Genomic DNA, 26,893 nt, shown 5'->3' with positions numbered 1-26,893 from the left:
GCACAGGAGATTTGCTAATTTCTACCAAATTGCAAACAACAATGACAAAAGAGTGACAGAGCCCATTGAGATTTCTGCTAATGCGTGAAAGTTGCAAAATTTGGACATCATATATAAAATTTTTAAATATTGAAAATGTGCAAGAGTTCCAATGAACTAACTGAGGAGACAGGTTAATGTTTCAAATAGGAGCCCTTCATTAGACCAGAGACTTGCATTAAGCATTCTATGCAGAATGATTCAATGTACATTAAATTTACTGAACACGTACTGCATATAGTAGCATTTTATCACTGAAGTTAATGTAACACTTAAGGTAATTACCACAAATCTGCATTTTCTACAAGTAATTTAACTCAGCCATAATGGATTAGCTAATGATAACTAAACACTAATTAAGGCAATTATTTAGGTGATAGATCTGACTAAACTGAACCACACATCTTTTCTACATTTAGGGTGATGTAGGATTTCTCTTCAGCAATAAGGCAATTTGAAGTTGGTAAAGAGCAAAAAAAAATGCAAATGCTTGAAAATTGGAAAGATAAGTCAGCAGCTCTGAAGAGAACAGACGTTAACATTTTAAGTGTAACCCTTCATCAGGACATTTGAAGTCTGCTTTGTTACAAAGCCTCTATATTGCTAACTCAAGGGGTTCTGTTGGATATCACCTTAAGTTCGGATGTGTGCTTTGGATCCGTGCTGAGAAAAGGGAAATGGCACAGCCATTTATTCCACTGCAGACCCAGCAAATTCACAATGTTAACTAAACTGAAAATGCAACATAGAATTCAAGAGCTCCCAGACTTGTATTGGAGGCTAACCTGCTCTCTGCCACCCCACATCATAAACACCCACCCCAACCTCCTTCAACCTTTCACACCAATATCAAACTGCTGGGTACATTTATGGAGAAAAAAAGGAAAACATTTTCCCAGAAAGAGAATTGGGTGCACACCAACCTATTGCACTTTGTTGTGGAAAGGACTTCTTTCCAAAATGATGAACACACATCTGTGACTTAAGGATATAGCTTGAGTATCTTGTGACACATTAGCCTGCCATTTGGCACTTCAGGTCTCGGTCATCAGAGTGACAAAACATCCAGGTCCATGTCTTGGGCTGTGGGTAAATATCCAGCAAGGAAACTCGGAGATTTGGGATGACTGAAGGGAGCTCCCATGAGTCTGGAATGCAATAATGCAGCAGCTATCCAGAGTTTTACGTAAAAGAGAAGCAATTTCTTTTTTCTACAGGTAAACAAGTAAACACTATTCCTCACATTTCCTATCAGTTTCCACCGCCTGTCCATTTCAGTTGAAAGCATTTTAAACTGGCCGATAGGACCTGTTGGAAGGCAATGAGTGATGCACAATGGGCAAAAATGGTAAAAAAAAATGCCAGGAAACAACTATTTCTCAAACCATGATTGTCCATTCACCTCAAATCCCTCAAACCCTGATAACTGTAAAACCATCCCTCTGAATGATAATGCTTCTGGTGTTCATGCATACACGCTTCATTGTGGGTCTGCTTTTCTTTTGGCCTCCGGTGTCCACCTGTGTTGGGAATATCTTTCTTGCTTTTCTCTCCGCTATTGTGCTCAAACCCACCTGTTGGCTACCTTTCACATGAAATTCAATTACTCTCCTGCCTTGCCCTCTAAGTTTTAAATGATTTTCAAAACTTATTGTTCCTGATTTCTATAGGTGCAATCAATTTTCTTTATTATTTTGAAAGTATTCCCAATCAATTATAAAAGTAAAATCATTATTTTGACACTGGGTTTTCTAATAATCCCCTTTTATCTTCATTTTTGTTTCTATTAACTTTGTCCTTGAGCAAACACTGGGAGATTGTTTTCCCTCCTCTGAGTTCTGAGGTGATCACAAAACACCCCTTTTTAAAGATCCGGCTCAAATTTTCTCAAATGTTGTCTAGTCTTTCATGGACAATGAGAACTTGATCCTTTCCTCTCTCCTTCAATAATTCTGCTTATACTTTCTTTATTGATTTGGCTCCACGTACCTTTCTGCTCAATGCTATTCAGGTATTATCCTTGCAACACACCACACTGTGCAGAGGTTTGCCCCTGACTGTAGTGTGCCCTCTGGGTTTCTAGCACCCCTTTCCTTGATGTTTTGGTGGGAATGGTGTCTGGTGCATTGCTCTCATCTCCTCAATAGCTTCATTTATGTTACTTTCCCGAGGCTTAATCTATACACTACCTCTATTTTCTTGCTTTCACTCAGCAGTTATCTCTTTCTATTTGTGACAATTCTATACATGCCATTTTCACTGAACTAAGTTCTGGATTTAATTTGGAACTTATTTCACTTTTCCCCTACCCTCCTTACTGCTCCCTAGCTACTTTGATAGCAGATTTACTTGTTTAATTTTATTTTTCCTTTAGGATCCTTCTTACTTTTAATTCCTCCCCAACAACTGTTCTGCAGATGAGTTTTCCTTTAACTTTCAACCCTTTTATTCTGCTTTTTATGTACCTAGTCCCTGCTTCTGCCTTACTCTGCTCACAAAAAGTCCTGGGGTGATGAGTTCTTCCAGGAGAAATTACCGTATGCCTTTTTGGGGAAATAAAACTCTTGATATAACAATGGCTCTGAATGGAATCTATTTCCCTACTGCAATCAACTCCCAGCTTTTTGTTCACCATTGGATTTATTTGTGACAGCTTTTACCAAAGCATCCACTCCAGGTGACAAAGGTGTTTCTAAAAAACTATTGACAGACGTATGTGTAATTTGCAGGTCATGTTGGAAACAATCCGATGAAAAAGTGCCAGATAGAAAATACAACCATAGGAGGCTATAATCTCATTGTCTGCTGGGTATAAAGCCTTAACATGTTTGTCGCTTAAGTTTTTTTCAAATGGAAAGACATCCGTACACCTCAGGAGTCTTCTAGAGCACTTCAGTTGATTGTTTAGCTTTTTCTTTATGCATACAGATGACATGTGGAGTTTCAGAAGATAAACTTGTGCATGCAGCATCAGCAGCTGTGGTGAGAAATTGACAAAAGTGATCTGGACAAACTAGGTACTCTTTTAAGTAGCCGTCCTATCAGTATAATGTGGTTGAACATTATTCTGCATTATTTTTGGCATCTTGTTTTGCTTCACTCATTTACTTTTGTTTGTAAATGTCATGTGGAATACAAGGTGATATTTCTGATCACTCAAGTTGGCAGGAGGTATTATGGGCATCTAACATATTTTGTCTGTGAGAAATACAAGTGATTGGAGTTAATTGAGTTGACCACACAAATCTTAACATATCTCAGAATAAAGATGTAGGTTTAATTATGTTAGAAGCAGTCATTACAAAAATGGATGGCCAGCTGTTTAACAAGAAAATGGATTAAGGAGCTACTGGAATTTTGACCACTCCTCTGCCTGCCCTCATTATGCTCCCAAAGCTCTAACTGACAACACTCTTGGGATGTATGGAAGAGGGTGATTAATTGTGGGCCAGCACGATGAGTAGATGGGCATTGGAATCGACTTGATTGGCTAAAGTCATAGACGACAGATATAAACCATCAATTTAACTTGCAATGCGAGCTCAAACATCAAAGAGATCAGAAGGTTTAATATTACCAAACCTTAAGCCAGACCAGAGACAAGTAGAATTGTTTTACCCACAGCCCACTGGTTGCCTAAATTATACGTGGCAATATCAGCCCCGTGCTCGGCTCTGAAGGAATTTATGGGCCTGCTGCCTGAGAATGACTCAGAAAGCCTATTTTAACAGCTGGCCCTCATTAACACAGAGGCAGTGAGCGGCCTTCCCAAAATGAGCATTCAGAAGCAGTTTCTGAGGCTCCAGAAAGTGAAAATCGTCTGCTGGAAGCCACCCAGGTTGGTTATCACAAGAGAAAAGGGTGGGATCTGAAATACTCTCAGGGTTAGACTGGAAGTGAGGCTTGTGGGTGTTGGTAGCTGGGGAGTTTGATGGTGCCCAAGATTTCTTGGGTTGTGCCCAGTGTAACACTCTTACACTGACTGGCTGTTAGCAACACTGTTTACACTTTCCTTGAAGCTATTCACTTCTTGGGCTTCGGGGATTACTAAGCAAGTTGTCCAAGTGAGACACTCCTTCCAGCAGCTGAGTATCAGTATCCTACATGTGTCATGGGCCTCAAATCTACATGAGTCAATGAGGCATCCACCTGATTAGAAGAGAATCTCAACCAGTGAAGAAAACCATAGTTAAGAGTGCTGGGGGGGTGGGGAGAACACAATAAGGGGTAGTACGAAAGGGGAAGGGAAATGAATGCATAGGACCTTCAAGTCCCATAATAACATGACTTGCAAATCCATGATTGTTCCTTTATTGCTGCTGGGTCAAAATCCTGAAAGTCACTGCACAAAAACACAGTGGGAGTATGTTCACTGAAAGAACTGCTGTGTTTTAAAAAGGAAGCTCATAATCATCTCTTCAAAGATAGTTAGATATAGGTATTAAATGTTGACTGTCGAGGCTCAGATTCCCTGTATGAATTTTTAAAATGGCATTGGCAATTTAACTACATTATGTCTAGTGGCATTTCGGGTTCCTTACATTGTTTAAATAAAAACAGTTAATGCTATACACAGATTAAGAAGTAGCCTGCCAGAACGAAACAGGATTGTTTTGATCTTTTTCTTCTTCTCTCACATACAAAGTACTGTTGCCTGTGAAGTTAGAATCAGTTTTTCCTTAAATCCACAATTGGATGCTTAGACCTTCTTTCTAGATGGCTAATGCAAGCTATGTGTAACCGAACTACTACCAGTCATTCACCCTTTTTTGCTTTCATTTTTGATAATGTAGACCGCTGTGCTAAACTTTTAGGTTCTCATCGCCTATAGATTTTAGTATCTGAAATGAGTTATATTTTATTTTTGTTAGGATATCCAAGACTGCCCTCTTGCTGTATAATGAATTGTTTCACAGCTATAAAACCAAGATTTTAAAGTTACACTGAATATGTATTATTCTTTTAGCTTTATGCAAATGTGCCACAAACCAAATGCCTAGGAATTCATACCATCTCAGTAGTATTAAATTTGCCGCAGAGTAGTGATACTTTGTCGTAATTTGTCTCTGAAACTCATTCTATTGAAGTCAATGGAATGAATTTGTGAGGCGGAGTACAATGTACTGGCGCCACTGTAATGCACATTCAGCACTACTGGTAAGGGATGAATCCCTAGGCAAGAGTCTTTAACCAAGGTTAATTGCCAGTTATTAATATATTATGCTTGAAGGAGTTTATCAAACATTCAATTGGTGCACAATTAACATTCAAGAATGCAACATAATAATAAAAAAGCAAGTGAAAAGGACAATATGCATTTATATGCACCCATCAAATAGGTTATAATTCACTGTCTTCCAGGCTCCTTGTTAATTCAGAATTGAAATTCCTAACTTTTGGAACCACCTCAGATGCAGCAATGTATTGCTCAATTCTTCCATCTTTCATTTATGAAGATTAATCTGGCAATGCTGAGAATGACAAAGTCACTTTTTAATTGAGTTTATTGGTACTTGTATGCTAATGATCATCTTTAGTGTTGTAATGGTTGTTAATTTTAAAATGTGTCTTGCTTTGTGGACTCCATTTCTGGCAATAAATTAAAATGCCTTTTTACAATTCATCTTAAATCTTGGGGCAAATGGAATTCACAGTTGATTAAAATCAGTTGTTTACAGCTTTCCTTGTGGCTCTGTGAGGTTAACCACTGAGCAGCCAAGTCATGGAGGCTAGGAATGTCCAAGGTTTGATCTATAGTCAGTGCTGATTTCACTAATCTCAGCTGGGGCAGTGGCAAGGGCACCAACATTGACCTCAAAGGCTGAGGAAGAGGGGAAAGTTGCCAGACTTCCTGGTCCTCATCACTGTTCAAGACCCCTGTTGAATGTGCACTCGTGTGATTTTCAGGTGAAGATTGGGTCAGCTTCTGTTGCAATTTTCCTTCCCCACCCCCAAACCCCTCCTTCACCAATTGCTTTCCCTCCCTCCCTCCAGTCAAGAAGGATGGCTCAAATTTAGGGAAACCTAACTGATGAAAGGAAAGAAAGTAATCCTATGGAGCAGGAAAAGGCCAGCAATTATTGCATAAAGTCAGACCGAAGTGTTGCTGTATTTTGTAGCTGCCGTCAAATCTAATACGTCAATGATGCGCTTTGGAATGATTTTTTTGTTCATTTTTGTGGTGCGAGTGATACCAGTAAGAATATATTTATTGCTAGTCATCCGCTTGTCCAGGGGAGGTTTCAAATGATTTTAATGTTTCAAATGATATCAGTTATAGGGTCATCGTGTTATACAGCATGGAAATAGGTCCTTCAGCCCAACTCGTCCATGCTGACCAAGATGTCTATCTGAGCTAGTCTCATTTGCTTACTTTTGATCCATATCCCTCTAGACCTTTTCTATCCATGTACCTGTCCAAATGTCTTTTAAATATTGCAATTGTGCCTGCCTCTACAGCTTCCTCTGGCAGCTTGTTCCATATACCCACCACCCTCTGTGTTAAAAAGTTGCATCTCAGGTCCCTTTTAAATCCTTCCCCTCTCACCTTAGATCTATGCCCTCTAGTTTTAGATTTGCCTAACAACCACTTTATCCATGTCCCTCATGATTTTATAAACCTCTATAAGGTCACCCCTCAGTGTCCTACACTCCAGGGGAAAAAGTCCCAGCCTATCAGGCCTCTCATTATTCAAGCCCTCTAGTCCCGGTACCATACTCGTGAATCTTTTCTGCACCCTTTTCAGCTTAACGACCTATAACTGGGGCAACCAGAACTGCACAAGATACTCCAGGTGTGGTCTCACCAATGATTTGGACGGTTGTAACATAACGTCCCAACTCTTGTACCTGGAGCCCTGTATGATGAAGGCAAGCGTGCCAAATGCCACCTCCACCATCCTACCTACCTTTTCCACCACTTTAAGGGAACTATGTACCTGTACCCTGAAGTCTCCCTATTGTACAACACTCTCTGGGGCCCTACCATTCACCGTGTAACTTCTGCCCTGGTTTAACTGACCAAAATATGACACCTCGCACTTGTCCAGGTTAAATTCCATCTGCCACTCCTTGGCCCACTTCTCCAGTTCATTCAGATCCTTTTGTAATCTTACATAACCTTCTTCACTGTCCACTGCACCAACAATTTTGGTGTCATCTGCAGACTTACTAACCATTTTAACAACATTGTCATCCAAATCATTAATATAAATGACAAATGACAGTGGACCCAGCATCGATCCCTACGGCACAGCACTGATCACAGCCCTTCAATCTGAGTAACAGCCCTCTGCTACTAACCACTGACTCCTTTCACTAAGTCAATTCATTCCAACTCAGCAATATACTGTGGGTCTGCATCTGTGCCTGGGCTGGAGTGGATAAAGCTGTTAGATTTGCATCCCCACAGAAAATTAATTAACTAATTTGGGACAAACGATCAGCTTCATGCAAACTTTTGAAGCATTTATTGAATTCATTTGAGAATTTGTCAGCATAGGATTTGAGCTCAGGACTTAATCTGGAACCATAACCTCATAACTCCCCTGTACATGTTCTGTGATCAGAGTAGTTTGCTTTCCAGAAATACAATAAGGACTTTGAAAGGACGATCTGCTCATTCACATCTTAAAACAGAACCATAAGTGCTTCAGAGTGATAAATGATTGCCAACTAAAGGTTTTGTTACCAGTTAATATAGAAAAGTGGAATATTTGGCATTGCAATAAGTTACAGTGAGTCTCTTAGTTTGTGCCAACAATCAGCAATAAACCTGACATGTCAGAGTTGACAGTAGCATGTTAATTTGTGCCAAAGGAAACTTTCACATCTTGCCGTTGCTGAAATTGGTCAAATGCCAAATTGTACTGCCACCTTTGAGCTTCCTTGGCACAGGAAACTGCTTTGCAAAAAGAAGACTTGTTAGATCCTTGCCCTCACAATTCTTCCACAAAGCGTTAACATTTGAACATTGAAATGAAGCAGAATCAGGCATTGATAAATGCATGTAGGCTTCTGAGGCATCAAGAGAAAACAGTACCTTATTTAATGCTGCCCTTTTTTCCCAGCTATCACTTACAACAGTGAATTCTACTCTTCTGAATTGATAATGTTTAGCTAAACGATTCTGTCTGACATTGGATTTCATTAAGTGTAAATTATACTCCAAGGCTCGAGGCTTTGAAGTGGCATTTGAAGCTATCATTGGGGACGTTTTTCTTTCTACCTGTCTACTGGCCAGTAGCCCAGAAGTTTTAACTAATGGAGAGCTGGCATTCATGTTGTAATACAAATGTGAGGTCTTTGCAGCTTTTCTCTCTTTTGTGACAGTCATTAAATTTAAATGGAGATAGGAAATTGATCTGTATTTAAGGGGGTTAAAGACCCTCAGCTAACTTAGGATCTTTATGACCTGCTCATTATAGTTATTATATGCTAACAGAAGCACTAATGAGGCGCTCTAAAACTGTCTGTCGTGGCGTCCATCAATTCAGCGAAGAAAGCAGAAGCAGCAGGCCAGCTGAGGAAAAAAAAGGAAATGTTAATACTGTTGGGACAAAATATTTGGTACTCTGCAGCCAATTTTCCTTTGGTGATTTGTCAAAATTGTTACTTATAAAGCTTAAAGTCATAACTGAATTTAAAAAAATAATTCTCTGGAAGATGCAGTGGTGCTTGATGTAAAAGAGCTACCCCACTCTGTCGAGGTTATGGGCTTTTGACCGGAGGTGTCAAGCACTTGAACTCAGTTACCTTGTGTACAGTGAGCTACATTACTTCTCAGTAGCAATGGCAAACTCTATCTCATTCCAAGTATGTGCGTGTTTTCATGATTGTCTTACAACTTGTCATTCAAACTGTTAGGGTTAAAGTCCATCGTGTACAGAAGCTTTCAGGAGTGAATGAAAAAAAACAGCTTGTAAGCCTTCTTCCATTCAATGACCATGAGTGGAAAAAGAATTTATCCCAAAATACAAGCTTTATTTTTAAGACTAACTGACATTTTTCTCCAATGGAAACACTGGCCATTCTTTGCTCACTTCTCAACTATGGCACAGCTTTAACATTATGATAATTTTTTAATGCATTTGTAGAAGTTTCATATAGTATTTAAATTTGCATAATAAATTTGAACTGACTGAGCATTGGAAGATACCATTCTGATGTCATGAGAAAAACAAGTTGATTCATATAAACAACAGTATACAGTAAATAGCCGTACCCTTAGGGACACTAATGTACAGAGGGATCTTGGGTTGCAAGTCCATAGCTCCCTGAAAGTGGCAGCACAAGTGGATGGGGTGGTAAAAAAGGCATGCAGCATATGTTCCTTCATCAGTCAGGACGTTGAATACAAAAGTCGGGAAGTCATGTTGCAGCTGTATGAAACTTCAGTTAGGCCACGTTTGGAATATTGTGTGCACTTCTGGTCACCGCACTACAGGAAGGACGGAGAGGCTTTAGAGAGTGTGTAAAAGAGGTTCACCAGAACTTTGACACAAGAGACCACAAATGCTGGAATCTGGAGCAAAAAAATGGAGCAACTCAGCAGGTCAGGCAACATCTGTGGAGGGAGCCACCAGGATGTTGCCTGAATTGGAGAGTATTAGCTATAAGGAGAGATTCAACAAACTTGGATTGTTTTCTCTGGAGCATTGGAGGCTGAGGGGTGACCTAATAGAAGTATGTAAAATTATGAAAGGCATAAGTAGGATACATAGAATCTTTTTCAGAGGATGGTAATGTCAAATGCTAGAAGGCATAGATTTAAGGTGAGAGAGATAGAATGTTTAAAGGAGATTTGGGAGGCAAGTTTTTTTACACAGAGAGTGGTAGGTGCCTGGAATGCACTGGGAGAGGAAGTGGTAGAAGCAGATATGATAGCAAAATTTCAGAGGCATTTAAACAGACACATGAAGAGGCAGAGAATGGAGGGATATGGACCATGTGGAGGCAGATGGCATCAGAATCAGTACAGACATGATAGGCTAAAGGGCCTATTCCTGTGTTGTACTGTTCTATGTAATACCTGGTTGACATATCATTTGTATCAGCTTTTTAAAAAAAAAATCTATTATAAATGCAACTGTTTTAATGAGCTAATTTTTAATATAAATTTTAAATGAGAATCCTGATCTTTTGTGTATTGATGGAAATGAAAGGTCTTTTTTTTTAGCTAAAGCTTAATTATATAATGAATAATTCCTGCAGCTTGTTTCCAGAACCCTTCACACTCAAGGCTGAGTAACCACAACCTGTCTATGAATTTTTATATTTTATCAAAAGTCCATAGTAACTTGGCAACAAGTCATCGTCATCGTCGTCATGGCTATCCCTCGAGGTCGAGGATGATGGTCTTCGTTCCGTTGATCTATTTATGGGCTCTCAAGTGGCTTATGAGTCCAACCTTGGCTCTGAAAGTTCTTCCGCATTCAGGACAGGTAGTTCCAGATAAGAATTCTGCAACAAGTAAGAAAATGAACACGACTAATTGCAAGGGTACCAGTATCATTATTCTCAGGAGATACTACCACATGAAAATGAAGTTGAAAAAATCTAGATCCATTAAGACCATACCTGCCAAAGAAATTCCTTCCTGTCTAGCAACCAACTGACTTCTGTTGATTTCACTAAAGAAATTTCATTCACAATGCTTTTTTTTTTGGTTTTATTAACCTTGAGGGAGTCAGATGGTGGTTAGAAGCTAATTTATTTGTTGATGACAAATGGTGCTGTATTTTGCCTGTTTAGATTTCTTTAGCCTTTCTGGCTTGGGTTACAGAGGCGTGTCATCTCCAATTACAGCCTAGCCATCAATCTTAGATAGTTCAAATGAGTCTCCATTATCTGGCGCAGCATCAGCCCATAAAGGAGACCTCTGGAGGTTGACTGGATGCATCTGCTTTTTATTTTGTGTTAGGGGATCTGCAAACTCTCTTTCTGTTGACGATATATCACAACTACATAAAACTGAAAAGTAAACATTAAAGAAGCATTGTAAGCAATTTATTTCTTTACACACAATTTTCTGACATTCATTTTTGTTGCCTGGTTTAAACCTTGGCAGCAACTACTGCAAACAGATGCAAGTAGATTAGGATGCATGCATAATTGGAGGAAGTTTACCCTGAACCAGAATTCTACTCCTCATTGCCTCTCCATCTTCTGTATAAACAGTCCCTTGGGATCAAGGATGACTTGCCTCTCCTCCAATTTTGTGGGTTCTGAGGTGGCTGATGAGACCAATATAAGAACCACAGATACTCCCGCAGATGGGGTAGGTGGTGGGTGAGTAGTTTGTGAGATGGTCCGTTCCTTCTGCTGCTTTCAGAGGGTCTGATGCAAGGCATTGAGGTCCTCAGTACTTTCCCAAATGCTCCTTCACTTTGATCAGTCATGAGCCAGAGGTTGTTAGGAATCAGAAAGGATGTTGCACTTCTTCAAGGAAGCTTTGAGCAATCTTAGAATATTTTTCTCTGTCTGCCTGATAATCTCCTTCAAGAAAGTAACTCAGAGTAGCGTCTCTGTTGCAAGAGTCTGGCATTGGGCAAATAAATGATGTGGCAAGCCCAGCATTGTTGAGTGGAGTAGTTGGGACCTCAGTGCTCTAGTGTAGCGGTTAGTGTAATGCTATTACAGTGCCTGGGACCTGGGTTTAGTTCTGGCTGCTGTCTGTAAGGAGTTTGTATGTTCTCCCCCTGTGTCTGTGTGGGTTTCCTCCGGGTGCTCCGGTTTCCTCCCACATTCCAAAGATGTACGGATTAGGAAGTTGTGGGCATGCTATGTTAGTGCCGGTCACTTGCAGGCTGCCCCCAGAACATTCTACGCAAAACACTGTGTGTTTCAATTTACATGTGACTAATAAAGAAATCTTATCTTATCTTAAGATGTCGACTGTCTGCTCGTGAGATTTCTTCACAAATTTTGCTGGGTTTTGCCCGTTGCTGGCATCTCTTGGTATGAGTGCCACTTGCCTGAATGTGGAATTCATTGCCAAACTTGCCACTAATTAACCACTGTGGAGTCAGATCAGAACTGCAAGCCTTTTCATTTAGGATGTGGATTGTAGGACTGTAAAGAAGAAAGGAAGGCAAGCTAAGTTTTGCCACTTCAAATCATTTGTGTTTTGCTTAATGATTTTTAATCACTGTTAGAAGATGACTTGCTGTTGTAGTGTGGCATGCCAAATCATATTGGATCAGATCTGAATGTGAGTAACATTAAAAAACTATGGTAGCTTTGAGTATTGGCAAAGCTGGGGTCAGGGTTTCAGTGCCTCTGAAAGACTTCCCGAGGAATTTAGTTGCCAGGGCTTGTTCTGACCACTCTTACTTATTTGAGGTCCTGCCGCAGTCCAGGGCCCACCACTTATGGAAAGCAGAGTGGGGGTGTATAGAACACAGGCTGAGGATGAAGACTGAGGGATCCACTCAGGAACACCCAGTTAAAAAAGGAATATAAGCGATGAAGCTAACTGACGAGATGTAGTCCTGTGCAGAGCTGAACAACTGACTAAATAATCCGTGAGACATAAGGTTGTGGGTGAACCGAGAAATGTAATCATGTGTCACTGTTGAGACTGATAGGAAGATGGGCCTCACCTGTGACCTGTTGCAGTGTAGATTTGTCTAAGAGGGATGGACCAGCTCAAATGACTCGCAGTTATTACCTTTGTGTTACATTACAGCTTAATGCTTGTGCAGCATTTCAAAGTTCACAGTACAAAATTAGAATTTCTGACTCATGAGCACATGATCAGTGCAGTCACTGCATAACTGTTATTATGCATGTACTGGGGAGTTAAACTGCTTGGGTGGAGTTTAGTCACTGCAATCTAATTAAGTTTCAGTTTATGCTGGTTTAGAAAGCAGTGCTACTTGCACCCTTCAAACAAGACTTTTTTAATCAACAGATTGTTATTTAGCCAAGAGCATTTCTTGAAAGCACCAGGTTCAATTTAGTGGAAAGTTTGTTTTGAGCAGTAACATGCATACTTATCCCTGGCAGCCATATGACATTACTTTGTACAAGTACCACAAAACTAAATGTTGAACCACTTTAAGTCATTTGTGTCAATAACTATTGGGTCCAAGTGGGTGGAAAACAGATTTTAGATCCTACGTTCAGGATGAGGTACTGCTGCTAAATCAGGATCCACTCTCTTTAAGTGATATTCTTCTTTTCCAATGAAGCTAGTTAGAAATGAGCTATACTTTCCCTCAGAATTCTTTAATATGTATCAGGACAAACAAAAAACACATGTTTCATATTTTGTAGTTACTTTGCTTAAACGTTGGATTGGTGTATGGTATAAATTTAAAGTTTCAAAATATTTCATGTCATAAAACCAATAAAGGGTTGAAAGCATGTAAGTAGTTAATCTGAGAATCCACAACTGTGGAGAAACTCTATTCTTTATGTCAAGTCTGCAGAAGTTGGTTTGTAACCCATGTTTCCACCAGGCTGCTTTTTAACCAAAAACCAAATTTTTGAATTGGAAGCTTTTCAGATGTGGGCAAACAACTCAACCTATTCACAGTCAGACATTTCTTTCTGCAAATCTCATCTGGATGGTACTTTAAAATGAAAAATCTTCAAATTAAAGAATGATAGTGTTGGAGAATAGGATTGATTCTGCTTTTACACTAGTGTGAGTTTTGAGCTTATACCTGAACTAATACAACCTGAATAAGTGATATACTCTACATGGTGCTGACAATGTAGTTAAAATCATCACTGCAAAAAAAACCCTCTCTACAGTAGCAAAACATCCACTTTCCACGTATTGTCTTAATGGTGCAATCATTCCATGCATGCCTGCCTGCTCAATTTTAAGGGAATATAGTGCTTTGGATTCAAGTCCACAGGAATGTGAATGAATTCTGTTTGATCCAAGCTCAGTTCACTTAGGATCTACAACAGGTGCCAAACGTAAGTGTTTCCTCATAGCTCTTTGGAGTGCATTCATACACGGAGCTCAAATATAAATAAGACAAACTATTCACTTACATAATCTAAAAATGACACTGAACATTAGCTGTAGAATAAAGAATATTGTGCCTACCACAACTCTAGGGTGCTCCACGGTACTCAACAACCAAGGAAGTACTGCTTGAAGATGGGTGACTTGTGACAGGAGATGAGTCAATCACCACAGGATACCCAGCCTCTGACCAGCTCTTGCTCTTGCAGCCACAGTATTACCAATGAGTTTCTTATCAATGGTGATATCAATTATCAAGAGGACATGGCTTTAAGGTAATGGGTGAGAAGTTCAAGGGAGATGTCAGAGGGAGGTTTTTCACCCAGAGAGTGGCTGGTGCATGGAATGTGCTGCCTGGGGTGGTGGTGGAGGCTGATACATTGGACAAGTTCAAGAGATTGTTAGATAAGCAGATGGAGGAATTTAAGATGGAGGGATATGTGGTAGGAAGGGGTTAGATAGTCTTAGGTGTGGTTTGAAGGGCGGCACAAGAAGGTGGGCTGAAGGGCCTGTAGTGTGCTGTATTGTTCTATGGTTCTATGGTGATGCCCAGGATGTTAATGGCGGGGGACTTGGTGATGCAAATGCCATTGAATGTCATTTGTTGAAAATTTTACAAATTTCTAGCAATAAACCTATATTAAATTACATAAGCCCGGCCATTTTCTCATGACTTTTGGTATTTACAAGCACATCCTTCCCATTATAATTTTCAGGTCATTGATGACCACAAGCTTAACAAGACCAAATATTAACAACTTGCCTTAAGAATAGGCTAGTAACTTGGAATCCTGCAATCAGCAGCTCATTCCTTCTATTCATTCATTCATTCATTCAACTTCTATGATGCAAACATCACTTGCCATTTCACAACTTGTGCCTAAATGTTGTCTGGATCTCGCTACAGGTAAGCATGGACTACTTTATTGCTGAAGAATTGCAAATGACACTAAGCTATAAATTGAATATTGTGCTTTCATCAGTGAATATCCACATATCTGACCTTTTGATGGAAGGAAGATCATTGATGAAGCAGTTGAAGATGGTTGGTCCCAGGACATTCCCCAAAGAAACTCCTGCAGCGATGTCCTGGGGTCGGTATGATTGACCTCCAGAAACCATTACATCTTGCTTTGTGTTAGGTATGACTCCAACCACTGGAATGTTTTCCCCTTGTTGTTCATTGAATTCAGTTTTACCAAGTTCTTTGATGCCACATTTAGTCAAATGTTGCTTGATGACAAGGGCAGGCACATTTATCTCTAGAATTCAGTTCTTTGATCCAAGTTTGGACCAGAGTTGTGGTGGATTCTGGAACCAAGTGGTCCTGGCAAAACCCAAACTGGGGCTTGGTAAGCAGATTATTGGTGAGTAAGTACAACATAGTGACAGCTTCCATCATTTTATTTATGATTCTGAGTAAATTGATTGGGTGGTGATTAGCTGGATTGGAATTTTCCCTCTGCATTTTGAAACCAGGACATACCCGAGCAATGTTTCACATGAAGTTATTGAATTCATTGTTAAGTCTTGAAGAACTTGTTCAAAAGATGAAGTCCTTGAGTTTACACTGCGTGTCAGTGGGACAAAATGCTAGGAACAGAGAGATCCAAGGGGTGAATTAAAATGACAAGTGAATTAAAGCTTGGGCCACAGTTGTGGACTAAACAGGATTGCTTTGCTAGCATCACCCATTCTGTGATTGGGTTTGGTCTTCCAAAACTGGAAATCACATTGTGGGCAGCAAAAAAATGTTTAGTAATTTGAAAGAAATATAAGTAACTTGCTGTTTCACCTTGAAGGAAAGATTGGAGCACTGGAAGGAGGGTGAAGAACAGCTGTTGTATCTCCTGTACTTGCACAGGAAGGTACTATGAGAAGAGAAGGAGTTGTTGGGGACTGGGAACAGGGGCATCTGCAGAACACTGGGAGTAGGAGATGAATTTACTTGAAGAATCATGTAAGATGTGGCAAAAATGGTAAATGATCCATCGAATATGGAGATATGTGATCCTGGAAAGGAGAAGAATTGCTGAGAACAAAAGTGCAGGAAATTTGATGTACACCATCATGGGTCCTGTTGACGTCAATGGAGGGGCATCCTTGGCTGAGGAAAAGGAAAGATGTGTCAAAAGCACAGATTTGGTGGAGGACATTGCTAGAACAAATATGATGGAGAAAGAAAATCGAGGAGAATGGAGGAAGAATTGTTAAGAGGAGGTATGAGAAATAAATGTGTGTTTTAGGGACTTAAAGAAATTAGGAAGGCTAAAAGGGGCCATGAAATATCCTTGGCATGTAAGATTAAGGAGAATCCTAAGACATACTGTACATATATTAGGGCAAGAGGGTGGTCAAGGAAAGAGTGGGTCTCCTTTGGGACACAAGTGGTAATGTATGTATGGAGTTAGGCAATGTGGGTGAGATCCTAAATAAATATTACTCATCTGTACTCACCAAGAAGGACGTGGAAGATAGTGAGTCAAGGGAGGGTTAGATGAATAACTTGGAGCAGATCAGTATTATGAAGGAGGAGGTGTCAGATGTTATGGGATGTATATGGGTTGATAAGTCCCAAGGGCCAGATGAGATCTCTCCCAGATTACTGTGAGAAGCAAGGAAGGACATTTTTGCACCTTTGTTGGCCGCAAATGAGGCACCAAAAAAACTACACAATAGCTAATTTTCCTTATTTAAGAAGGGCAGCAGGGATAAGCTTGGTCACTACAGGCCGTTGAAGTTTGAGTCAGTGGAAGGGGAATTATTGGAAAAAATTATAAGGGAGAGGATTTGTATACATTTGTAAAAGCAGGGAAATCCTGGCTCACTAATTAGATTGAGTTTTCTAAGGAGGTAATTAAGAAGGCAGGGTGGCTGGGTTGTCTAATGAAAATCAAAGAAATTGAAGATTCTAGAAATTTAAAATAAAAACAGGAAATGGTGGAAATACTCAGGAAAAAAAGGCTGCATCCGTAGGGAGGTAGACATTGTCTATCTGGACTTTGGTAAGGTATTTGACAAGGTCCCACGGTGGTAGGCTGGTCTCGAAGGTTAAAGCACAGGGGATCCAAGGCAAGCTGGCTAACGGGATCCAAAATTTTTGTGGTGATAGGAGGCAGAGGATCGTGGAGAAAGGATGCTTTTCTGATTGGATGTCCCTGACCATAGTGTACCACAGGGACTGGTGTTGGGACCCTTGTTGTTTGTGATACATTTAGCAATTTGGATGTGAATCTAGGAGGTATGATTAGTAAGTTTGTGGATGACACAAGAGTTGATGGTGTTGTGGAATGTACAGAAGATTGTCTCAGGCAGGAAAAAGATCAGATGGAAAGTTGGGTGGAGTATTGGCCGATGAATTTAATCCTGAAAAGTGTGAGTTGATGCATTTGGGGAGTCAAATAATTGTGAGACATATACAGTACAATAAATGGTAGGATGTGAAGGAATGTTGATGAACAGAGTGACATTGGGGTTCAAGTCCATAGTTCCCTGAAAGTGGCAGCACTGGTAGATAAGCTGGTGAAGAAGGCATATGGCATGTTTGCCTTCATGGATAAGGGCATAGAATATATATGTTTGGACATTATGTTGCAACTTTACAAAACACTGGTTAGACTGCACTTGAAGTATCGTGTGCAGTTCTGGTCACCACACTTTTGGATGGATGTGATTGCACTAGAGAAAGTGCAGAAGAGACTTACTAGGATGTTGTCTGGATCGAAAGATTTTAGTGATGGGGAGAAATTGGATAGGTTGGGGTTGTTTTTCCTGGAGCAAAGGTGGCTGATGGCTGATCTAATAGAGGTATATAAAATTATAGGAGGCATAGATAGGGTAGACAGTCACAATCTTTTTTACTTTTTGATAGTATGGGTATCAAAATCAGGAGGACATGGATTTAAGGTGAGAGGGAGAAGTTTTAAAGTGGATCTGAGGGGAACATTTTTTTTACACAGAGTGGTTGATATCTGGAACTTGCTGTCAGAGGAGGTGGTGGAGTCAGATACAACAACTTAAGAGTCGTTCAGAGAGGTGCTTAGATAGGCAAGGCATAGAGGGATATGGACCTAGAGCGGGCAAAAGGGATTAATGTAGATGGGCAAAAAGCAGGTGTTGGGCCAGAGAGCCCGTTTCTGTGTAGCACAACTCTATGACTCTAAATGATAAAAGAAGGTAAAATTTCAATAAGTTAATTTCAAAATCATAAAAATGCATGGAAATAATTGAAAACTCTAAATAGAAACAAAACAGTTCTAAAAATAAAAACTTACTTTATCCTTCATCTCTGATTTGGTGCCCTATGAATCCCATCAATGGGGTTTCTGATCCTCTGCTGGTTATGACTTGGAGTTGGCTCCAGACAAAGATTCCCCTGTGTAATGGAGAAGAATGCAAGTAAAACTGCTATCACTGTCAAACTCCATATGGAGACCAGCAGCAAGTTGAACTGACAGATTTGGCTCCTCAAATTTGTCAGTAAGTGTTGGACTTTGGACTTTCATAGCGTCCACTTGTAAGTCTAGGACTTACTTAGTGTAAATGGCTGAACTCCAACTGTTCCGCTCAGAATCATTGGCTACAGCCAGCAGGATTCAACCCAGGAAATGTGGCCGCCAATCTACATGGAGTAAGCCTCTAGAATAGCAGTGTGATAATAATCAGATAATTTCCTTTAAATGAAAGATGTTGAATAAATATTGGCCAGGATAATGCCATATCGTGAATGTTTTACAAGTATGTGTCCAATTATTCTTTAAAATGTTTTAATAAAGACAATAATCAGTTTAAAGTAAGTTGGTTCACCGTCCATTAAAGTAGTGAATAGGAAATAGCTAGATTACTTAAATAATTTTAGTTTTGATCATTTTGATTATATATGACAGGCTATCCAATAAAATGTGCAGCATTCATTTTTTTGTGGACTTTAAACCCTCCAAATAAAACTTTTACTAACTTTCTGGAATCGTCTCCCAAAACCATATTTTACAATATTGTTCTGTGCTTTTATAAGCCACCTTATAACCTATTAAATCTCCATATAATATACCTTGTTCAACTCTCCCTTCTTTTCCTGCTTGGGTCTCACCCTTAATGGTGAAGATTCCTGGGATGTTTTGCTTCTTCAGGACATTTGCATATGTTTAGATTGGATAAAAATTAAACTTGTGCTAAAATACACTTGATATTTAGAATTCCTTTCAGTCTTGTGAATAGTATAGATTATAATCACAAGTTTCCAGCTGAAATTTAGAATATTTTTCACTTATTTTCATTCTTTAATGGAAACTTCTTTCAGCATTCCGGAGAGGCTGAGCTCTCTTTCAGTAAGGCTTTGTTGTGAACATTTTATCATAATTTTATTATGTGTTTAGGGCATCACTTTGATCTCCCTGCAATGTACAAATATTTAATAGTTAAAAGACATTGGTGCATCCTCTGGTTTAGTTGAGAAAGTAAACATATCGTTGTGATGGGGATGGAGCAATACTTAACATTGTATGGTGGTATAATGGTTAAGTTATTGTCATCTTGTCCATAGGCTGGAATGTTAAAAAAAAATAAGGTCCATGAAGCTACCCAGTTAATGTAAAAGCACAACTGGTACACTAACCTCTTTCAAGAAAGGAACTCAGCCATTCTTTTAGCCTACATGTGACTACATTGAGTTTGCCTCTTAACTCCCCTCTAAAATTGGCTTGGGAGCATTTACAGGTTGGACACTGATATGTGAATACAAATTCAATTACAGCATTTTTTCTTAGTGCATCTGAATACATTGTTCCACAGTTAATCTCCTTTTAAGAGGTAATGAGTGCGATTTTTTACACTGTTGCCAATTGTTAATTAATCAGAGAAAAATTAAAGTGACAATGTCTCTTCATAGCTTCCGCCCCTCTCTCTCTTTCAGAGATTCTTTAAAAATTACTGCCCAGTGAAAAATATTCTCTTGTAGCGACTCACTGTCCGAGCAAGCAAACCGGCTCGGCGGTCAGGTCGCGCATCGTCGGAGTGGTGAGGCCCAAGATGGTGCTGGGCCTTCGTCTTCCCCGAGCGACGGGGAGGACCCCTGCACGGGAAAAGTTTGATGACGTAGCGCATACATCATTTCCGTTTTCGGTGGGCGGGAACCATTCCTCTTAAAAGGCCCGCACAAGGCGGGAAAATAAATCAGTTTTGTTCTGCAGCTCATCGACTAGCGTCTTACTTTCGCATAGCAGTAGCAGCTGCTACACTCTGTCATTTTATTAACATTTAAGTAATCACATTTTCTTGTGTAAGCTCAATATATTATTTCATGGACCAATAATACTTGTAACACATTTATACTGAAGGAATCAAAACAATTTGAAGTAACAAAATAAACTAAAGCTTAGTAAGGTTCAAGTCGTAGAATTTGAGATGTTCAAAGATGGGAGTCGATGCACAATACATTTGCTTTTTGGTATGAGGACTGCATATGTTTTTCATAAACATCACAAGATCACCCTAAATATGTAAAGGCACATCATGATATTAAAATAAGTCATGGGGATTACACAAGGCCATAAATTTACCAAAAAAACCGGATGAAGAAGAAGGGGTATCATAATTGCTAGTTATCTTCACCTGTTTTAAGTACTTTGTTTATATTTGTTGCATTTTTAGCAGTTCCTTGAGAAACCTACATATAATTTTACATAAGAAATTAGGGTCCATTATCTCACTGTTGCATTTATTTACAATCCCTACAGGAAGAGCATTTACTTTTAATCTTCTAAATCAATGGAATCAGTGATAGAGCAGTCATAATATCCATTAGTTTAAAATCCACAGGAAGAATTGTAACTTACCCTATAAGTGATATTTTAATTACAAAACCCTTTAAGGCTTTGATCGCCTGCACATGACACACTTGGTTATTATCCAAGGAATCATAGAATTACAGGAAACTTGTGACACAGAGGGGAGCTGTTTGGTCCGTCATCTTTATGTCTGTTGTAAAAGAGATACCCAATACAATCCCAGCTTCCAGCATTAGCTCCTCGGCCCTACAGATCACACCCCTTCAAGTACACATCCAAGTACTTGTTTAAATTTCCTCTATTACCCTTTCTGGCAGTGACTTCCAGGCTCCTACCACCTGCTGAGTATAATTATTTTTTCCCCACCTCCCCTTCTGTCCTTCTACCAATTATTTTAAATCCATGATCCCTCAGTTTGAACCTATCTGCTAAGAGAAATGGGTCCTTCCTGATACACTCTCTGGGCTACTCATTATTTGGAGTTCTAGTCCATTGCTCCCTGAAAGTGGCAACACTAGTGGATAGAGTGGTAAGGAAGGCATATGGCAGACTTGCCTTCATCGGTCAAGGCATTGAGTATAAAAGTCGGGATTGTCATGTAACAGTTGTATTAAACTTTGTTTAGGTCATGATTTGGAGTATTGTGTACAGTTCTGGTTGCCACATTACAGGAAGGATGTGGACCATGTGCAGGCAGAAAGGATTAGTTTAATCTTAAGGCATCATTAGCTTAATTACTTCGACACAACATTCTGGGCTGAGGGGCCCGTTCTTGTGCGTACTGTTTTATATTCTATTCTATTTGATTTATTTCAATCTCTCCTCAGCATCCGCTGTTGCAAACAGCCCCAGCTTGTCCAATCTTTCATCTTGGCCACAATGTTCCAGTTTTGGCAATATCCCCACTGCAGCTTTTCCAGTGCAATCACATCTGTCCTGTGATGTGGTGGCCAGAACCATATGCAGTAATCACTCTGTGGCTGAACTAGCATTGAATTGGGTTTTAGCATAATCTGAGTACTGATGCAGGGTCTTGACCCGAAATGTCAGCCATCCCTTTGCCTCCACAGATGCTGCCTGACCCACTGAGTTCTTCTAGCAGCTTGTTTTTGCTCCAGATCCCAGCGTCTGCAGCATAATCCCCCTGTCCTTGTATTCTATGCCTTGGCTAATCAAGAAAGCATCTTGCGTGTCTTTTTAACCATTTTATTGGTCTTTAATGACTTATGGGCGTAAGCTCCAAGATCTCCCTTTTCTTCCCTTTTATTGTATATTCACCTGCCTTGGTCACGCCCCCAAATGCATTACCTCACATTGCCTCAAGACTAAATTCCATTAACCAATTTTTCTCCCCAGCTGACCAGAGCAGCTAGATCTTTCTGTCGTCTAAAGCTTTCTTCCTTATTGTCACGTTATTGTCACAGAAGACTCAATTATTGCCCATGTTCAGGAGAGGGATCAATAAATGTCTTACTTTTTGATATTAATCCAAGAAATTACAGAACAATAGTGGTTATCACTCAAACACATTTCTATTTCATGCAATCTCCAAAAAGCTCCCACCACCTTGTATGTAAAATGTTTTAAACACAAATTTAACAGTTTCTCCTGCATTACTGGACATTATGTTGGTTTGAGGAAATCCTGTGGTATTTGGTGCCTCAGTGGAACTTTTGCAAATGTTTCTGTGCTGTCAGCAATCACCAGTTTGGGATCTACTCTTTTATCTGGCTACCTTTTGCTATGTTGCTTGATATATCAAATAGTGTGGTCAATCAACAATGCCTTTGTACGTATGTCTTACTTATTTATGAAAACTTGCAGGCATGAAATAGTCAGAACAGAGTTGAACTCCTCAATGGAGCACTTTTACTTACAAGCATACTAGAATGAACTTGTATAGCAACAAAAGGTGAAACATAACCAAAAATAATATGTGAATTTGAATGTCAGTTTAGACTTTCAACTTCGGTTCACAAGCTTGTTTCTCTCACACTTTACCTCAAGAAGTATGAGGCCACACGTTGCTTTGATATCCCTTCGTAACAGAATTACGAATCATATCACTGACGTTGACCTTATTAAAATCTTGCATTCTTCCTTGCTCTGATATTGTGCTGTTCATTGATTGAATACAGTGCCAGGGTGGATAAGGGTCATACTTGAGATGGCAGGCCTAAAGCTGTGAAACCTGTCGACAGGACATGAGCAGCAATGCCTCTGGCTAATGTTTTCAAGGCAGAGCTGTTTGGAATGCCTCAGGTTTTAATAAGCACAGATATGTCTGAGAGCCTAGTGAATTACATTGGCTGTGACAAGCCTGCCTCCTTGCTTTGATTAATTGGCATCACGTCACTTTTCTGCACCTGGCTACAATTTGCATGCATTCTTTATTTTGCCTGTTTACATATTCTCAGACCATCCCAGTGCCTTATTAAGGCAAAGGTTAGAACCTGAGAACATGTGTTTAAAAAAAAGAATGACTAGAGCAAAAGAAAACCTGATAAGATAACCAACATCATGACAGAAAATAATGGAAATGAGTAAACTACAAATGCATTCCATATTCCTGTATATTGTGTTTGTATAATGTAGCCTTGAGCAAATATATAATTATTTCGTCCCATTGAAATGTGCTCCTTTTAACATTAACATGAAGATTAATTGATGCAGCAATCCATGAATTCTGCAGTTCTTTTGTTTACCAAATACATTTTGATAAATTTTGAATAATTTGCATTAGGTATTTTATATTGCTCAATGGCAAACACAAAAATGTAAATTATGGCTTCTGATGGATTTCTTGAAATCTATAGAGGATTTAAAATTAAAAGGTCAACAATAGTTGTACCTGCAAATTAGTTCATCAAAAGAAATATTCAGTCATATGTAGTGTGATCGATTAAACTTTTTATATCATATTGTCTATGTGCATATGTATTCATGAGCATACATACCAACATATTGGCCCAGAATTTTTAGCTACAGTTATAGTGTAACTTTCATCTCTTGCTGTAGTGGCTCTGAGAAATTCTCAGTAACCCCTGGTATCTGCAATCAAATGCAAAAATCCAGAAATTTCTTTCAGTGTTACCCATCTACCCCACTGCACCCTTTTCAGGCTGTAACATCAATTATTTACACTTTATTCCCACTGTAAAAAAACGTTCAATGTGCCAACTCTTGTTGAGTATTGTGTACCTGAAATCTAGCAATGTTGTAAATTACATTTACTGCTGATCTATACCCCTGACCCAGAATAATATATTTTATATATGTGAAGGATCATTCCCTCAGAAATAGCATTTGGAAAATTCAGGATTGTTTAAATTTAAGAAAAAATAAAGCTTGTTTTTGATCAAGATTTCTCAGTATACTCAAGCACCCATGTTCACCACTCACCTCCAGTCTAACCTACTACTTACCATTCACATCCCAACTTCCTGGATGAGGCTGGCTCCAATGTCAGCAGCAGGACCTTACACTATAGCACGGCCTTCTGCATGTAAATCCTTTGGCTTAGCCAGTAGCTAAAGTTGTCAAAAATCTGTGACTATTTCTAACACTCAAAAACTTTACAGAACTATTATAAGTTAATCTATTTCAAAATCTGAGAAGTTCAAGAAAAAAATAAAAACTAAAATATTTAAAATAATAACTTAGTAATACAAATCAATTGTATTTTTAAATATCTAACAATACTCACATTAACATCACTCATGGCTTTTCTTCATTCGCATCAATGAAAGAGAACTCTTTGCATCAGGTCCAACTTGACGCATATTGTTTGAGGAAATTCCCTTGAGTTAATACTGGGGAATCACTGCATGTAGACAGTCCACTGTTGGACTCCAAAAGGGGTTCAACAGTGGAGTGTAGGCTCAGAAGTGCCAGTGAACAGCTGGCTGGACATGTGTCTACACATTTTTGTATGGGAATCCAGAGCCTGCTGATACTTGCAGAATAAAATGGAGACAGAATTGTCCAGAACTGCAAACATTTACTTCCAAGACCTAGCCTGTTTCCACATGTATGTCCAAAACTTCAAATTATTTTATGTACAAGTAAAGTTAATAAAACCAATGCTTTTTACTTCCTGGGTTGCTGGATGATATTTGCTGTTGGACACCACAAATCCCCTTTGCTGGAATCAGTATTCCGAATCATGTTGGAAAAGAGGAAATCCGTGCTGCAAAGCCTTTGTAGGCTGCCCCTTCACTGCTGAACAAAAATATCCAGGCTTTTCTGGATGACACTGTTTTATCTATGTGAAAGGAAAAACAGTCTATGTTTTGAATTTTTGGATGGAGAAGGTTCCATCTTTGAATCTTTTGGTCTAAATGATAGTTTTAAAGTTTTAAGTGACACATGCAGCATATTAATGATAGCAAAGAGTAATTGGTCGAACTGATAGCTATGAGATTCGAAGCAACACGTAGCATATTAATGATGGCATAAAACAAATGCAGTTAAGACATCAGTGAAGTGCATCTCTTATGAAACAAAGGGGTGATTTTAATCTGTCTAAGCCTGCTTGGAATAATTAGTTCCATCTTCAGAATAAAAAAATTCTTCTACAAGTTATTTTCACTGTTGTGTTTACCTCTTTTAACATCTTTCTTCCTTCCACCCTGGCAGGCAAATACTTTTTCAATGAAAGCCCTTTAAGTAAATCTATCCAACCACTTCAAGGTTAGGGAGACTTAAATCTTCTCAGTCATAATCTGGCAGCCCTCAACATTGCTTTTTAATAGAGGCTGAATGTTAAGTGTGAACAGCAGGGCTCAGCTCAAGATTCTGTGTAATGTTCAACCGCAGTGCGAAGCAGACCTGCAGAGCAGCTGAAGAGATTAACACAAATTCCTCAAAGCTATAACATGTACTCCTGTACACTAAAAAGGTTAGTAAGGAGGCTTCTGAGAAAACTGACCTGCAACAAAGTGGCACAGTTAGAAGTCAATTGTTCTGTTACCTAATAAAAACCATCTTAAAGACTATTTACAAAAATGTAAGGCAAGTATATTCCAGTATTTCAAAGTAAACTGTCAGCTTTGCAGAAAACAATGTTCCAACCATTATTGACAAAAGAAGCAAAGTGAGATGGAAGATTGTTACTGTGCTCAGTGGAACAGAAAAGATCAGAGGTTAAGATTCAGAATGAGGAGTGCCAGCAGGATCTGGAGCTGTTAAAAGTGAAGACAAGGAACCAGAATTAATGATAGAATGGCATTAGGTTTCAGCTTTAAAAACCTGAACATTAAAGAAAGAAGGAAAGAAATTCATAGGAAAATATAAATGAGAGATCACAGTCATACGGTGTCTTTAACCTGATGAAATGAAGCAGGGCACTTCATGAGATAATTGTTGGATGATTGGGACTTTGAAGAGACCAGGTTTGAGGATCATAAAGATCAGTGGAGAGAGAGGAAGAAGGAGGGAATCACAACGTGCAGGACTGTGGGGGCTGAAGCCACTGGCACACATGGCAGGGCAAAATGGAGGGGATGTGACAGCAAGGCAAAGATGGAGAAAAGGATATTGACAGGGAATAAATGGCAAGAGGTATTTGCAGAGACAGGATGGGAAAAGACACGGAAGGACAAGAACAAGGAAAAATATTTACAACATCAAATATTAGCAGCATGAAGAATCAATGTGGGTCTCTGAAAACGATGGGGGGCAGATAAAGTGGGGGTGGGAGTCTAATTGTAGTTTAGTGCGGTAGGGAGGTTTGAGGATGGGAGACTGGCAAGTAGAACATCAGAGTAAAGAAGTTAGGAAATAACAAATGCTAGTAAAAGGGTTTGAGCCGCAGAAGACTGGTGAAGGGTGAATACAAAGACGAGTGGCTTGAAGACGTTGTTTCAAGGGCAGGAGTTTTCCTCTTAGTCAGTAACTCGAGGTCAAGGGTGACTTGTTTGCACTCTGGTTCTGTGGTAGCTGATAGAACCTATGTAAGATAAAGGTAGAAATAAGCATCTAAGTAATGAATAGGATGTGAAGTTAGATTGAATTAGATTCCATTTTTGTGATTGATCTGGTTTAATATGAGACTGTGGTACAGAGGGGTGTTGATGCTGTTGAG

This window comes from Pristis pectinata, chromosome 13 (assembly GCF_009764475.1).
Source record: "Pristis pectinata isolate sPriPec2 chromosome 13, sPriPec2.1.pri, whole genome shotgun sequence".
Lineage (NCBI taxonomy): Eukaryota > Metazoa > Chordata > Chondrichthyes > Rhinopristiformes > Pristidae > Pristis > Pristis pectinata.
The sequence above is the reverse complement of the archived record's forward strand: the minus strand, read 5'-3'. Positions refer to the sequence as shown.